This window comes from Euprymna scolopes, chromosome 13, assembly GCF_053919585.1.
Source record: "Euprymna scolopes isolate OS-2025 chromosome 13, ASM5391958v1, whole genome shotgun sequence".
NCBI classification, from domain to species: Eukaryota; Metazoa; Mollusca; class Cephalopoda; order Sepiida; family Sepiolidae; genus Euprymna; species Euprymna scolopes.
Genome location: NC_136494.1, coordinates 97,223,931 through 97,238,390, shown reverse-complemented (window position 1 = coordinate 97,238,390; position 14,460 = coordinate 97,223,931).

The following is a 14,460-nucleotide window of genomic DNA, read 5'->3' as shown; positions in this document are numbered from 1 at the left end:
CGACGATGATCACGACCACGACACGGATGTATTATACACTCATGGGTGTGTGAAAATATAACAGGATTTCTACGCAAGAAAAATATCCTCTTCAAAATGTTTTAGCTTATAGTTATCAGCAAGTATATCTAACAGAAAAAAAGACCCGGACTGGATTCTTGGCAACATTCTCCGCTCTAACACGTTCAGTCCGATTCTCGAGATCTCAACTGGTCCCCGACCTCTTCACTGCCAGCCTTATATTGTCGCATTCCTGCAAATAAGGGTGCAATCGAACCTGATGATTTGTCGTCTTTTTGTGTCCCGTCGGTCGGGTTTCGAGTTCACACATGCCACCCTTAGCAGTTCGCCTCCATGACTGCAGTCACACCACAATTTTCCCTACACCCCCCCCCTATGATCTCATGATCACAAACTGTGTAGGGAAGTAGTACCTGTCTTTGTCGGATACTCCTTAGCAAAAGTGGGACTACTCGGCTAGACACAGCTAGCCCACGACTAGACACACAGAAGTTAATTTTTAAATTTCTCGTTTAAAAAAGACTTTACATACAAGTCGATTGAATTGCATTGTAAGTTCTTTTAACAGCTACGACTTTTTTTCAAAAACAAAAACTCCGACTCAAATCGTAATTTCATTAAAATGAATCTATCGTTTAAAAACGACACGTTTTTTCTTTTCAACACAACAGGATTTCTTTTTAAATTCCTCGTTAAAAAACGACGACTTTAATGCAAACAAGTCGCCCGAATCGCATTTATACTCTGTTAACAGCGACGATTTTTTTTTTTTTTCATAGACAAAATAAAATCCACCTCCAATATTACTTTCATAAAATAACTATTTTGTTTGGAAACAACTTTTTTTTTCTTTTCAGCACAACAGGATTTCAGTTTAAATTCGGACGTATTATACTTGAAACACTCATGGGTGTGTGAAAATATAACAGGATTTCTACGCAAGAAAAATATCCTCTTCAAAATGTTTTAGCTTATAGTTATGAGCAAGTATACACACCTTTTTGCAACTGATATTGAATAGTTTTGATGCAACAATAAACTTCTTTATAAAATGTATTCGTGAGATCATTGTTTATATGCATGAATATTAAAAACTACGAAAACGAAAACGTGCTACGTGCCTTCTTACCTTCTTTTAAAAAATCATTGTGCAAACCGACGATCCCTATTTACTCCTTAAAGAGTTGTTTCTTTGTCTATGTAATGAATATGGCAAGTTTATAATGCGAATATTCATTACATATACAAAAAAAACGGCTCTTAATCATTATTGTAGTTTAAAAAAAAATGACTTCAGTGTTAACAGCTAGAATCGAAACCGAAATATTTAGCGTGCATATATTTATACATTTCTTACATACATTTGATTTATATTTGCATTGTGATTACCTGCGTCAGATGGTTCGATGGAATATCCGTATTCTATATTTCGAGATAGATCTCTTCGATAGATATATGTCCGGGTTTAATTCAAAAGCGCCTAAGTAAACACTAACAGTCTTGCAGAAAAAATTTCCTGCAATGTATTATTTAAATATTTTATTTTATTCTATTTCAATATATATATATATATATATATATATATATATATATATATATATATATATATATGTATTGTTTGTTTAGTGCGGGACTTTTATAAATTCAGCATTGTTTATTTAATTATCTATTATTTATATATATATATGAATTTATAAATGATTTGTATTTTAAATATAATTATTGCTTATTATTTTTTCATTTTCTGCATTCTCGTTGAAGAAACGATTTAAAATCGAATTTAAATTTGATTAATAAGGGGAAACTACTTAGTGAACTAATCTAAGGGCGATGATTTTGGGTGATTAATTAATTGACGGTTAGACTGCAATGTAATTTATATATTACTAGCTTGGGTGGCCGGCGTTTCCCGGGTGTTTGGAGGTGTGTATTGAGCAAAAAAAAAAAAAAAAGGTGTTAGTAGGCAGGTAGGCTCGAACCCGTACCGAAGAAGAAAAAGAACGTGAAAAAAAAACGTGACGTCCTTGCCGATGTGCCCATCGCGAAACCGGAGGTGGCGAACGTTTAAATTAAGGCTACTCAATCGAAAAGAAAACGATGACTTTCGAAAATATTGGCCAAAAAAAGCGACCCCACCCTGTTGAAATGTGCCCAGTTGAGGGCGAACGTATTAGGGCTTTTAGCCAATTTTTCGATATTCGTCGTCCGGGGGATCGGCTTCAAAACAATATCGATCTCGTGAAAATCCATTGCCTCTGTCGAAAGTTTTAAGCAGATATAAAAACATTGGATGATTATTGCAACGTCTTGTCAAACGAGTGCCACTCCCTCAGACACTTAAAGTCCATGAGCCCAAAAATGACTTCCATCGCCACAGGACCATTTTAATAGACAAATGCCTGAAGACGTATCTATACACAGATGATGCTACAGAGTCTTAGCTTTGTACGACAGCTAAGTCTCTCTCTCTCTCGGTTCAAAATGTTGAGATCCAGCAACAAGCAAGAGGAAGATAGCCAGCAACAAGTTAAACTGCAGACCAGCTTAATGTGGGTACTGGTCTCCCGTTTTATGTTTTTTTTTAAATCAGAGATTTGCTTCTCCTAAAAAAGTTGCCTTCACCACGACTTACGGGAGCCCTCTCCACTCCAACACACACAAACACACACGGTGCTAGTTGGTCGTTGACCCCGACAAAGGGTTCATTCGCCCTTTGGAAGGTCTTGCTTTTCATCCTTCAGGGAGACTAGCAACCCTACTCACCAAAAAAAGTCTGGTGGGTGAACCAGTTTAGTCGCCGGTGACCCGACCATGAGCCAGGTAGTACTGGGTCATATTGTACCAGTAGCATATAACATGACCTGACTTTAAGATACATACATACATACATACATACACACATACACTTAAACAGACAGGTGAGATTTATATTATAGATTATTTTATTAATAATAACTAGCAGGACCCGTGGAAATTCCACGGTAGTTAAAATCTTTTAAAACACATCAGTAAGAAATTCCTTATAAAAATGAACGTATGGAAGCAAGTAGAACAAACAAAGAATTTTAATTTAAACTTTTATTGAAGGTCAATGCGATCGTAACTGATGCTGTTGATATTGTCAGGAAGTGCTGGTGATGATTGAGGCGGTGACAGGGACGTCGATCACTCAGCTGCTTGGAGTGAGAATAGTGGTCACTCAGCAGGTTCTTGGGAGTCAGATTGTGAATTTAAAAAACTGTGTGACATTGTTGACATCGATTTTGTGCAAGTTCTGATGACCCCAAGTTATTTAATATTTCAGGACATTTTGGATTACATGTGTAAGTAATGAATAGGTCACAGAAAACTGTCATTGCATCTTGATAAAGCTGTTGTAGATTCCTAGGACTTCCTGTAAATGTAGATGGTAGAATAACTGGTACACCAGGATAACCATCTTCATTCTTTGCTAAATGATCCATTAAGCCAGAATATTGAGCAGCTCTTAGTTGACTTTGATGACTTTTAATGAAGTTAAATAAGCAACTGTGAACTTTTACATATGCGATAGACTTTTCTATTTATTTTGAATTTTATTCAATGAAGATTTGGAAATTCACAAATATTTTTTAAGTCGAATTATTGATATAGATTTCAATTAATGCATCACAACTTCCTGGTAATATAAATAGAACACTTTGAATTTTCTGTACAAAAGTTTTTTTTCCATAAAAACATTGTAACCTGTTATAATATTCAGATTCTTGTGTATTACATGCATAGAAAATGAAGTGTTTCTGTAAATCTTACGAAGTAGAGTTAACTTTTGATTTTTCGATAATCAAAATGATGTGAGGTAGGTTATACTTATCAAATTTATTGTCAATGTTATATAGTTAAGTAAGCTGGCTAATTGGCTATAAAGTAAGTTATTCCAAACTTTGATCTAACATTTTAATTAAAAAAAAAAGCTTAACATTTTCTTGTATCTTTTTTTTTTATATTAAGAAAAATGTAAGCATCATGCTGAAATAATAAAATGCCATTCTTAATAAGGGGAGAGGGTTTGACTATTTTAAACCTTCACCTAAATAACGATTTAACGAAAAAAATGTTTAAAATGTTCTTGTATCTTTTTTATAATTTTTGTTAAATAAGAAAAATCAATAAACTTTGACAACACTATTGTAAGAATCATGCTGAAAGCCATTCTTAATATAAGGAGGGGGGTTAACTATTCTGAAACTTCACCTAACAATGTAAAAAAAAATAAGGGTAAAATATATGTATGAACAATAAATATTTCTTCAGTTAAATAAAATATACTGTAAATCTTTAAATAAGGAATAAATATTTATTTAAACCATAATTATTGAAACAAAGTATTTTACTGCATGAAAAAACGGTTATGAGGAGAAGGGTTAACTATTTTGAACCTTCACCTAAATAGCGATTTAATGAAAAAAAAATTAATGGTCTTGTATCTTTTTTGTATAATTTGTTTTAAAATAAGAAAAAAAAAGGGGGTAAATATCCAAATACGCTACTACAGAACACCGACCACGCTAATTTGTTTTTTGTTTTTTTTATAGGTAATTGAGGTCGCTGACAACGAATCTGATAGTCAAACTTGGGGCAAATTTACCGTTTGCATGGTATTTACCCCTGAACCCAGGAACTACTTTCCACCATTTTGCAGCTTCCGTTTATGCTACGCGCATGCACGTTGTAGCATAAATGACGGCTTCACCAAGCAAACTACGTTGGGGGTAGGGGATTTTTTTTTCCAGGACATAGAATTTTCTAATTTTCAAAAATACATTATAGCACTTTTTGGGTGGAAAATTTAAAATTAGCTGAAAAAGAAATAAAACAAGAAAAGGGAAGCACTCCAAGTTGGAGTAGGGGGGGGTAATTTATCTGTTTTTTTTTTTACCTGGAACATAGAATTTTCAAATTTTTAAAAAGTAACGCACCGACATTTACCAATTAGAACACCATTTAACATTTTCAGAAGATTTTACTGTGTACATTGGCACGCGCGCCCGAAAATCACATCCGCCCCCCCGCTCGCGCCCCCAATGTACACAGTAAAATCTTCGGAAAATATTAAATGGTGTTCTAATAGGTAAATGTCGGTGCGTTACTTACGGAAAAACGTTTAACTAAACTGCAAAAGCACCTATTAAGCCACATAAGTTCTATAATTGAATCCCCCTCCCCCCCCCGCAAAAAAAAGAATGAAAAACATAAAGATGTTTGGTGCTTATGTTTTTGTAAACCACATTAAAAATTACGCGAGACAAAAAAAAATGTCCCTCAATTTGTTGTACTTTTCTATAACTGTAAGTCATTAAAAAAATGTCAGTCCGTAATTTTTTTTATTGGTACGCCATGTGAGAAGGCATTTTGCTAGGTGAAGCAAGCCGTCGTTCATGCTGCAGCGCACGCGCGTAGCGTAACTGGAAGCTGCAACATGGTGGAAAGTTATTCGTGGGTTCGGGGGTTAATACCATGCAAACGATAAATTTGCCCCAAGTTTGACTATCAGCTTCGTTGTCAGCGACCTCAATTACCTATAAAAAACAAAACAAATTAGAGTGGTCGGTGTTCTGTAGTAGCGTATCTGGATATTTACCAAAATAAACTTTGATACTGCTATTGTAAGAATCATGCTGAAAGACATTCTTAATATGAGGAGGGGGGTTAACTATTCTGAAACTTCACCTAACAATGTAATAAAAATAATGGAAAAATTCTTCAGTTAAATAAAATATACTGAAAATCTTTAAATAGGAAATAAATATTTCTTTAAATAAATTAAATCGTAAGTAATGAAACAAACACTGTTTTATTTCATATTAAAAAAAATGTTGTGCCGGTGGGCATTAGAAGATGAATGCCTGTAAAAGAAGCAAAATAAAATGAACAAATAACTATGTAAACAACGTGAAGCTGTATAAATGTTACAAAATTACTCGATTCGGCATTAAATAACACGAAAAAGGATTGATATGCCGTAAAACAAAAACAAAACAGAACAAGACGTAAAATATGTTTTGACTCTGTATTTGCGAATGATGACTTTGGTGATTTATTTAATAAAGTCATTCTTGACTTTTGTAACATGTATTTCTGAACATATTTTTTGTTGTGTAAATAAAAAGTAAATAAAAAAAACAAAGTGGCACAGTAAAAAAAAAAAAACGAACTCGTAGCGTTAAATGTAAAAAATATATTTATTACTGAATAAAATAGAATAAGCGTTCATACAATAATAGACAGAAGACATCGTTAAAAATGTAAGTAAAATACTATACAATTTAAACTGTGGAACGATACCTTCTATGCATAATTGCCTTTAAAATAATCCGGAACCATAAATAGACAGTTATTATTATTTATTTTTTTGTTCGGGAACTTTTGGGAAATAAAAGGGGTTACTGATTTTTAACTGATAAAGATGAACAATAAAGGGAGATAATTCACATTAATTAATGTTTGCGATGATGATGACGCGTTTCATTAATTAATGTTTGCGATGATGATGACGTGACACCGTACGTACAAGCAAATTAATATATAGATTATTTATTCAATGTGTTATAGTAAAATAGGTTAAACATAATTTTAATCCCTTTATTCAAATTTATGTCTTTTTATATCATGTTTGATTTGTTATTGATTCATTATGCTTATTTTGAGAAATCAATTTAACCAGCATATACATGTGCACACGCACATATAGAGGGTGTCCCAAACAGATGTATACACACTCCTAAACTGTCTTTGCACTTTAAAAGCATTTACATGCTTCCAGTAGCATTTTAGAATGATTTTTTTTTCTTCAAAAGTTTGCCTGGCTGCTATCATTAAGATTTATGACTTTAATCTGCAAAGAAAAAACATCTGATTTAAAATTATTTAAAGTATGTATACATATTTTTGGAACACCCTATATATATATATATATATATATATATATATATATATATATATATATATATATATATATATATATATATATATAAATCAATTAAACTTAAACCATATACATATGTATGAGCACATATATATGTACCCACGTATACACACATACATATATGTGTGGTGGTTTGCGCATAATCCACATGCACATACCCACTCACGCGCGCACACACACACACATACATACATACATACACACACGTATACATTACATCTATATATATATATATATATATATATATATATAAATTTGGTTCGTTACAAGTGAATAATACCATATTTCTACGTTACCAATTTATTTGAAATTTTCAGACAACCTATCTTAAGAGTCGAGGTATGTTTTTATGTTATTAAAATAAATTTACCTCGCGAATTATTAAAATATTAAATAAAATAAATATATTTTCGTAAGCCGTTACTGCGAATCTGTTCTGTTGATAAAACTGAACTTCCGGTTCGATTCATTTCACAGCCACGAATTGACGAAAGATTTCATTTTCTGTTAACTCGATAAGTAAAAAAAAAACAAAAAAAAACATAATTCATTTGTTTATCTTCCAAATTTTTTAATTTACACATTTTTTCTTTATTATATATGGACAAAAAAAAAGTTTGTCGCTTGCTTTTTGAGGTTTTTTTTGTTTGTTTTTCGATATAAGATTCGTTGGTAAAGTACAGTTTATTTTTGTCCGCGCTATTTTTTAAATCGTATTTCCAGGTTTAATTATAGTTTTATTATGTTTTTTTATTCAATTGTAAGGTTAAAATACACCCTCCCCTCCCCATGTTAAGAATGGCTTTTTAAATATTAACGTTATTATTACAACACGAATCACTCTCTGCATGAGTACTGTACTTTCACCTAACAATTTAATAAACAAAACATGGTACTTATGCAGAGAAGATACCGTTCTGAAATAACGCTATTAAGAAAGCCATTCTTTACATGGGAAAGGGAGAGTGTTCTGTAACTATTTAATATTTTCACCTAATAATTTAATAAACAAAAGATAGTACTTATGCAGAGAAGGTACCGTGCTGAAATAATACCCTTATTTAGAAAGCTATTCTTAACATGGGGAGGGAGTTTTGCATCTATTCTAAAATATGAATGCTTTTTCTTTATTAAAGAAATTGGGTACTCGTGCACTTATTGATCCGTGCTGAAATAATAACGTTATTATTTAAAAAGCCATTCTTAACATGGGGAGAAGAGGGTGTTTTGTAACTATTCTGGACTTTCACCTAACAATTTAATAAACAAAAATTAAACTTAAGCAGACAAGGAACAGTACAGAACCATTAACATTATTTAGAATACAATTGAATAAAAGAAAAACTTTAATTAAACTTGGAAATACGATTTAAAAAATAGTACGGATCGGTAAGTGCATTAGCACCATGAATTTGTCTAATTCTTAATTTCTTATGTTATTGGAAAAAAAAAAGGTAAATATGAGGAATTACTCCGCCCTCGAAAATTCCTTTAAAATTACCACTCCTTTAGGTTTTCGGGGTCGCTGAAAACGAAAATAACCTTTATAATTAAGGCAAACGAGTAGTTTCCAAGATATGAAGAAATGTTAGTTTAAAAAAGTGAAGGATCACTTTTCCATAATAATTTAACGTAGAATGATCACCCACTTTGTGGCCATAATTTTGGGGTGGGGGCTTTCTTTCTACCTTTGGAAAATCCTTTAGAATTACCTGCTTAAATTGGTTGGAGGGGCGGGGGGTCGGCCGCCAAAACACCCCCCACACACAGAAAAATGCCCCTCTCTCAGGTGGCCAGAAAGTGGGTGCTCATTCTAAGTTAAATTTAAATTGAAACGTGATCACCCACTTTTCGAAAAAGTAATTTCTTCATATCATGAAAACTTTCTTTTTGCGACGGAATAGGTTTGCAGATTCGTTTTTAGTACACTGAAATCTACAATAAAATATTTCGTTGTATACGAACATGAGACGGGCCTTAAAGTAAAATAATACTGGATTTTGGGGGCAGATTTGCCATTTAGTTGTATAATATCCTCAAACCAGGTAATCACTAAAGGGGACTCTTAAAAGTCGTTACCTGTATCGATCAAAATTTAAAACCACTGATTATATGTCAGCCTACATCACAGTAACATATATTGAGTGAGTTCCTAACAGTATTTTGTATAGTTTTTTAGTTTAAACTCATTTTCCCAAAATTTCCCCAAACTTAACGTGTTCGATACAGTCTGCCGCCATTTGTATTTTTCAAATATACCGATAAACACTGCATGTTTTTGAACTGATTAAACATTATACATTACATAAAAACACTACAATCTTATCCAGTTAGGTAGAACATTTACTTTTCTTGCCTTTTGATAACATTTATTTGTTATATATCAATTTTTTGACAACTTCTTTGTATCTGTTAATACAAACCCTTTTCATTTAATGTAACGTTTATTTAGCTCGAAAAACAGTGTTTATCTGTGTATTTGAAAGATACAAATGGTGGCGGACACTGTTGATTATGTTAAGTTTGAGAAAGTGAGTTAAAACTAAAAAAACTATACAAAATACTGTCACAGACCCACCGATTATGTCAGCCTATGTTATGGTAACATATTCGGTGGGTTTTTGACACTGTATTGTATAGTTTTTAGTTTTCAACTTCATTTCCCAAACTTAACGTATTCAACAGTCTGCAACCATTTCTGTTTTTCCAGCCGATTAAACATTTTACCTTACATAAAAACACTAAACAATTATCCAGTTAGGTAGAAATGTAACTTACCTTACCTTTGCTTTCATTTGTTTTTGGACAACTTTTTCGAATCTGTGTATAGTAACCCCCCCCCATCACTCAAATATTAATTACTAACTCACATTTTTGTATACAGAAAAAAAAAACATTTAGCGTTTCAACGTTAGCTTTATCAACTGATTGTTGGTCGAGACCAAGCAATGATTGACGGTAATCCTGAGGATCAGGATCCAATTCTGCAAGAGTACCATTTTTTTCATTTTTTTTTTTTTTTTTAGAGTGGATTGCTGTACTAAGAATATAAGAAACATGCATTTTCTCTTTTTATTAAAATTTTCCATTACACCAAATTTAGCCACAGCAACGCGTGGCAGGGTACAGCTAGTATATATATATATATATATATATATATATATATATATATATATATATATATATATATATATATATATATATATATATATATATGAAACGTCTGGTTTGTTCGTATTTACTAAACTAGAAAACTACAAGTCCGTTTTCTGTCATATTTTGCAAAAATGATTGTATCTAACCTAACTGTATTTTTAATATTAAAAAGTAAAAAATATTACCATATTAAAAAAACTTTTTCCGACATCGTTACTTTCCGTTCCGATTTCAGCCGAGCCTACTTACCGGAAGTACTTCCGGTTTATATTGAATTTGCTTTATTCAGTGACGTTCCATATCGATAAGTATACCATACCATATATACGATAAGTATATAAGTATACCTGTTGCATTAATTTGTTTGTTTTTTTCCTTCCTGCTTTTTATTTACGTGTTCCTCCCTGGCATAACAAAATAATAATTTAAAAAAACTACTGGTCGGGATTCGGCAATGTATATACACCAGTTTTGTTTGTTGTTTAAATACTTGCAAAAAAAAAAATTTTAATACACAAAATAGTTTGTTTCACTTTTTCTAAACTATAAAAAAAAATACTTTAACAAGAAAGTTGCTGCTTAACTTTTAGGACTTGTCCCAGCGTATTATAAACATCCTAGCCTTCCTAGATTAAAAACGGCTTTAAAAAGTCGTTTTTAACATGGGGAGGTTGGGAGTATTTTGAAAGCCGTTTTTAACATGGGGAGGTTGGGATGGTTACAATACGCTGGGACAAGTCGTAAAAATTAACGAAGTTGCTATTATTTATTGCAAAAATTGCTTAGAATTTATTTATTTCGCAAAAAAATGACAGTTTCTACAAACATTTAATAAGAAATACAAATGAACTGTAGTAGGTTTTTTTTATTTTTTGTGTTTTTTCTGTTGGTGTTTTGTTTTTACATTTAAAATTTTACTTTATAATTTCTTTCACATAGCTTTGTTATTTTTTACATCGGCAACGTTTGGCTGTATCCGGCTGTTTACGTTATGCGCCGGTGAAAGCAGAACGTTGAGAAAATAATTACACAACACTTAAAAGTTAATTCATTGTGGATTTATTCACACAATTGTTTTACAAAGTAAATATTTAAAATAAAGTGGTGCTTATGCACTTATGGTGCCGTGCTATTTTTTAAAATAGTATTTTCGTCTTAGATTCAAGTTTTACAAAATCTTTTTGTCTATTAAATTGTTAGGTGAAAGTACAGATAACACGGTCGGTTTCTAATGTGTGGAAAATCTAGCTACTGAAAAAAGGGTACTCTGGATAGTAAAAAAAAATAAAAAATTGCCTCAGTCTCGAAAGATTTCCCCTCTACTGATCGAGGAAAAAACGGTAAAGTGTAGTTCACCCTCTGTTTCTCCCCCCCTCTCGCTCTCTCTCTCTCTCTCTCTCTCTCTCTTCCTCTCTAAATATCTTTCTCCGTCCATCTCTCCCTCTCTTTTTCTCAATATTTCTCTCTATCACCCTCTTCATCTCTCTTTGAGCCCTTTCTCTCTCTCCCTCTCTCACCCCTTCTCTTCTTTCCTCTGTTTCGTTCCCTCTCTGTTTCTAACTCTTCCCTCTTTCTAGCTATCTCTCAACCCCCTATCTCTCTCTATCTCCATCTCTTTCTCTATTTCCCTCTCACTTTCTCTTTTCTATCTACATATATTCCTCTCTATCTGTCCATCTCTAATCCCTCATCCTATTTTAGTCTCCTAAGGCATTGTCAAAACATGGATAAATCCTATTTTAGTCACCTAATTTACTTACTGTGAGATTATAAGTTTTTTGGAAATTACTGCTTCCTTGTACAGCACCAGGAGTAACTGGTAAAACCTTTCTAATTACATTGATTTTGGCAGCCATTCGGTGACAAAATGACATAGCCTTAGCCCTTGCTGCATGCAGTATACCTGCGACTTTGCTACCAAATAGAAGAACTACTTATTCTACTTTGAAATTACTATTAAATATTCAATTTTACAATAATCTCATGTTCAACATCTCCTAAATATTCATTATGGGGAAAAATATTGCATAAAATGCAAGCTTTTGTTTAGGATGAATGCAGAATGACACGCAAAAAATCACTTGAGGCTCTTGGTCGATCTTTGCAAGATTGGTGTGGTAATGTCAGACCATTTGGAATGCAGTAATATTGTTTGCAGGAGATTTCAGGCAAATGTACCTGCAGCACCAGCAGATGAAATAAATGCTTGCCTCGATTACTCTACTTTTTGATGCCATGTGAAGACATTAAACTTAACTTAAAATATGCGTTTCCAGTTGCAGACTGCTCGATTCGCACATAAATTTTTCCATAACTTGTGGGGAATTGGGTATGGGAAAGTGCCGGCTGATCCGAGTTAAGGGCGAAATTCTTTGACTCTTAACTTCTGTAATTTTATTACATAAAAAAGAAGAGTTGGTTAAAAAGGTTTTTCCAGATATTCAAATTAATTATATGAATTCCACTTGACTGAGTGAACGAGCTATTCTTGCAGCTCAATACAAAGACGTCCATGAACTTAACGCTATTATTAAACGTAAAATTCTAAGTGAGTTAGTCAAATACAAATCCATAGACGCTGTTGTGGAAGCAGATAAAGTGGTTGATTATCTAACAGCTAGATTTGCCAGGGATGCCACCGCATGTACTGCAACTGAAAATTGGCATACTAATTACCATGTTGTGAAATATAAATCAATCCAAGATTTACAATGGCACATGGCTTGCAGTAAAAAAAATTAACAATATCATAGAAACAACAATCTTAACAGGACCTTTCACAGGTGGATATATCTTCATTCCACGCATTCCTATGATTCCACCGGATACAACATTACACTTTAGGAAGTTCACATGTACAATTTATGTTACGTGTTACAGAGTCACCAAGCCAGAAAATCTCTATATCAGCTAAGAAAATGGAACAACAAAAACTGTGTACCTATACGAAATGGGAAATTAAGCCTATAAGAAACAAGCATTTCCTCATTTTGGAATTTTTCAATTGCGCGAATTTGAGCCACAGCAATGCGTGGCAAGGTACAGCTAGTTTGTATATATATATATATATATATATATATATATATATATATATATATATATATATATATATATATATATTAACTGTTTAATTGCTATATATTGTTATTAATATGTTTCTTATATGGACCAATTACTTATATATTAGTTTTATTTAATTTATATGTTTGGTTGGTGGTAGTAGACGTATTCAATTAAAACTTAAGTGGCTATATTTTGAGTAATACTGAATAATTAGTAGATGACTAAATGGTTTAATCTTATATAAAAAGTTCTACTTATCATTTTTGAGTTTTATTTATTTATTTACTTTATTTATTTTATTTTTTATCATGGGGGATTGTGTGAGTTAAATTAAGAATGAGGAACCGAATTCATGTCGGCGATTAATCTCGGGATGTAATTTAGCAATCAGAATTGATACTTTGATTCGAAGATTACCAACGTTGCATCGAGTGGCCAAAGATATCTACTCTGAGGGATTTGTTACTATTGTTGCATGTGTGGATGTGCATGTGAAAAGAAGAGGCCCGTGTTCCTTGACTCTAATATGCGGGTGTTCCACTGTGCTACCGATGTATGATTTGTTACATGTGACGCACTGTAATCCATACACAGTGTATGTACGATGGCAATTGCTAGTGGCGTTCATTAGGCAGTTTGCTATGGTGCATTGCTGTAGGGGATGTTGCGTCTTGATAATTGTTGTCGCGATGAATGTACGGTATGTATTAGTTGTACTCTAGACCCTCCCTACGTATAGTTCTGCGGATAGCTGTTGTGATTATGTCATTGAAATAACTATCCCATCACTAATAAATACATTTACTTTTTATATTGTTTGAAATATTTATTTTGTTGGAAAGAAAGGACTATTTGTGTACTCGTTTGTAAAATGTTTTATGAAGTAGTCCTGTGCTGTGTGCGTGCGTGAGTATAAACAATAATTATTCTTTATACCTACAGTCACTAGTTTTTCATGCTTACGCATTGATTAGTGTAGTATGAAACAATTGCTGTCGGTTATGAGATTCGAACCCGGCCACAAAACCATCTTTTTGCTCCATTTGATAAGCCTTTACCTCGGAGCCACCAAGCAATTACTGTTGTGTAGCGGGTACATATTGAAACAACTTATAACGGGGGCTCAAAACAGAAAATGATAATGATAATACTGAGGGTGTGACATTTGTATTCTTGGTACATCACAACGACGATTGTGACGATTCTTGGGGACTCATATTATTAATACGGAGTAGGAGATATGATGCAATAGTTCT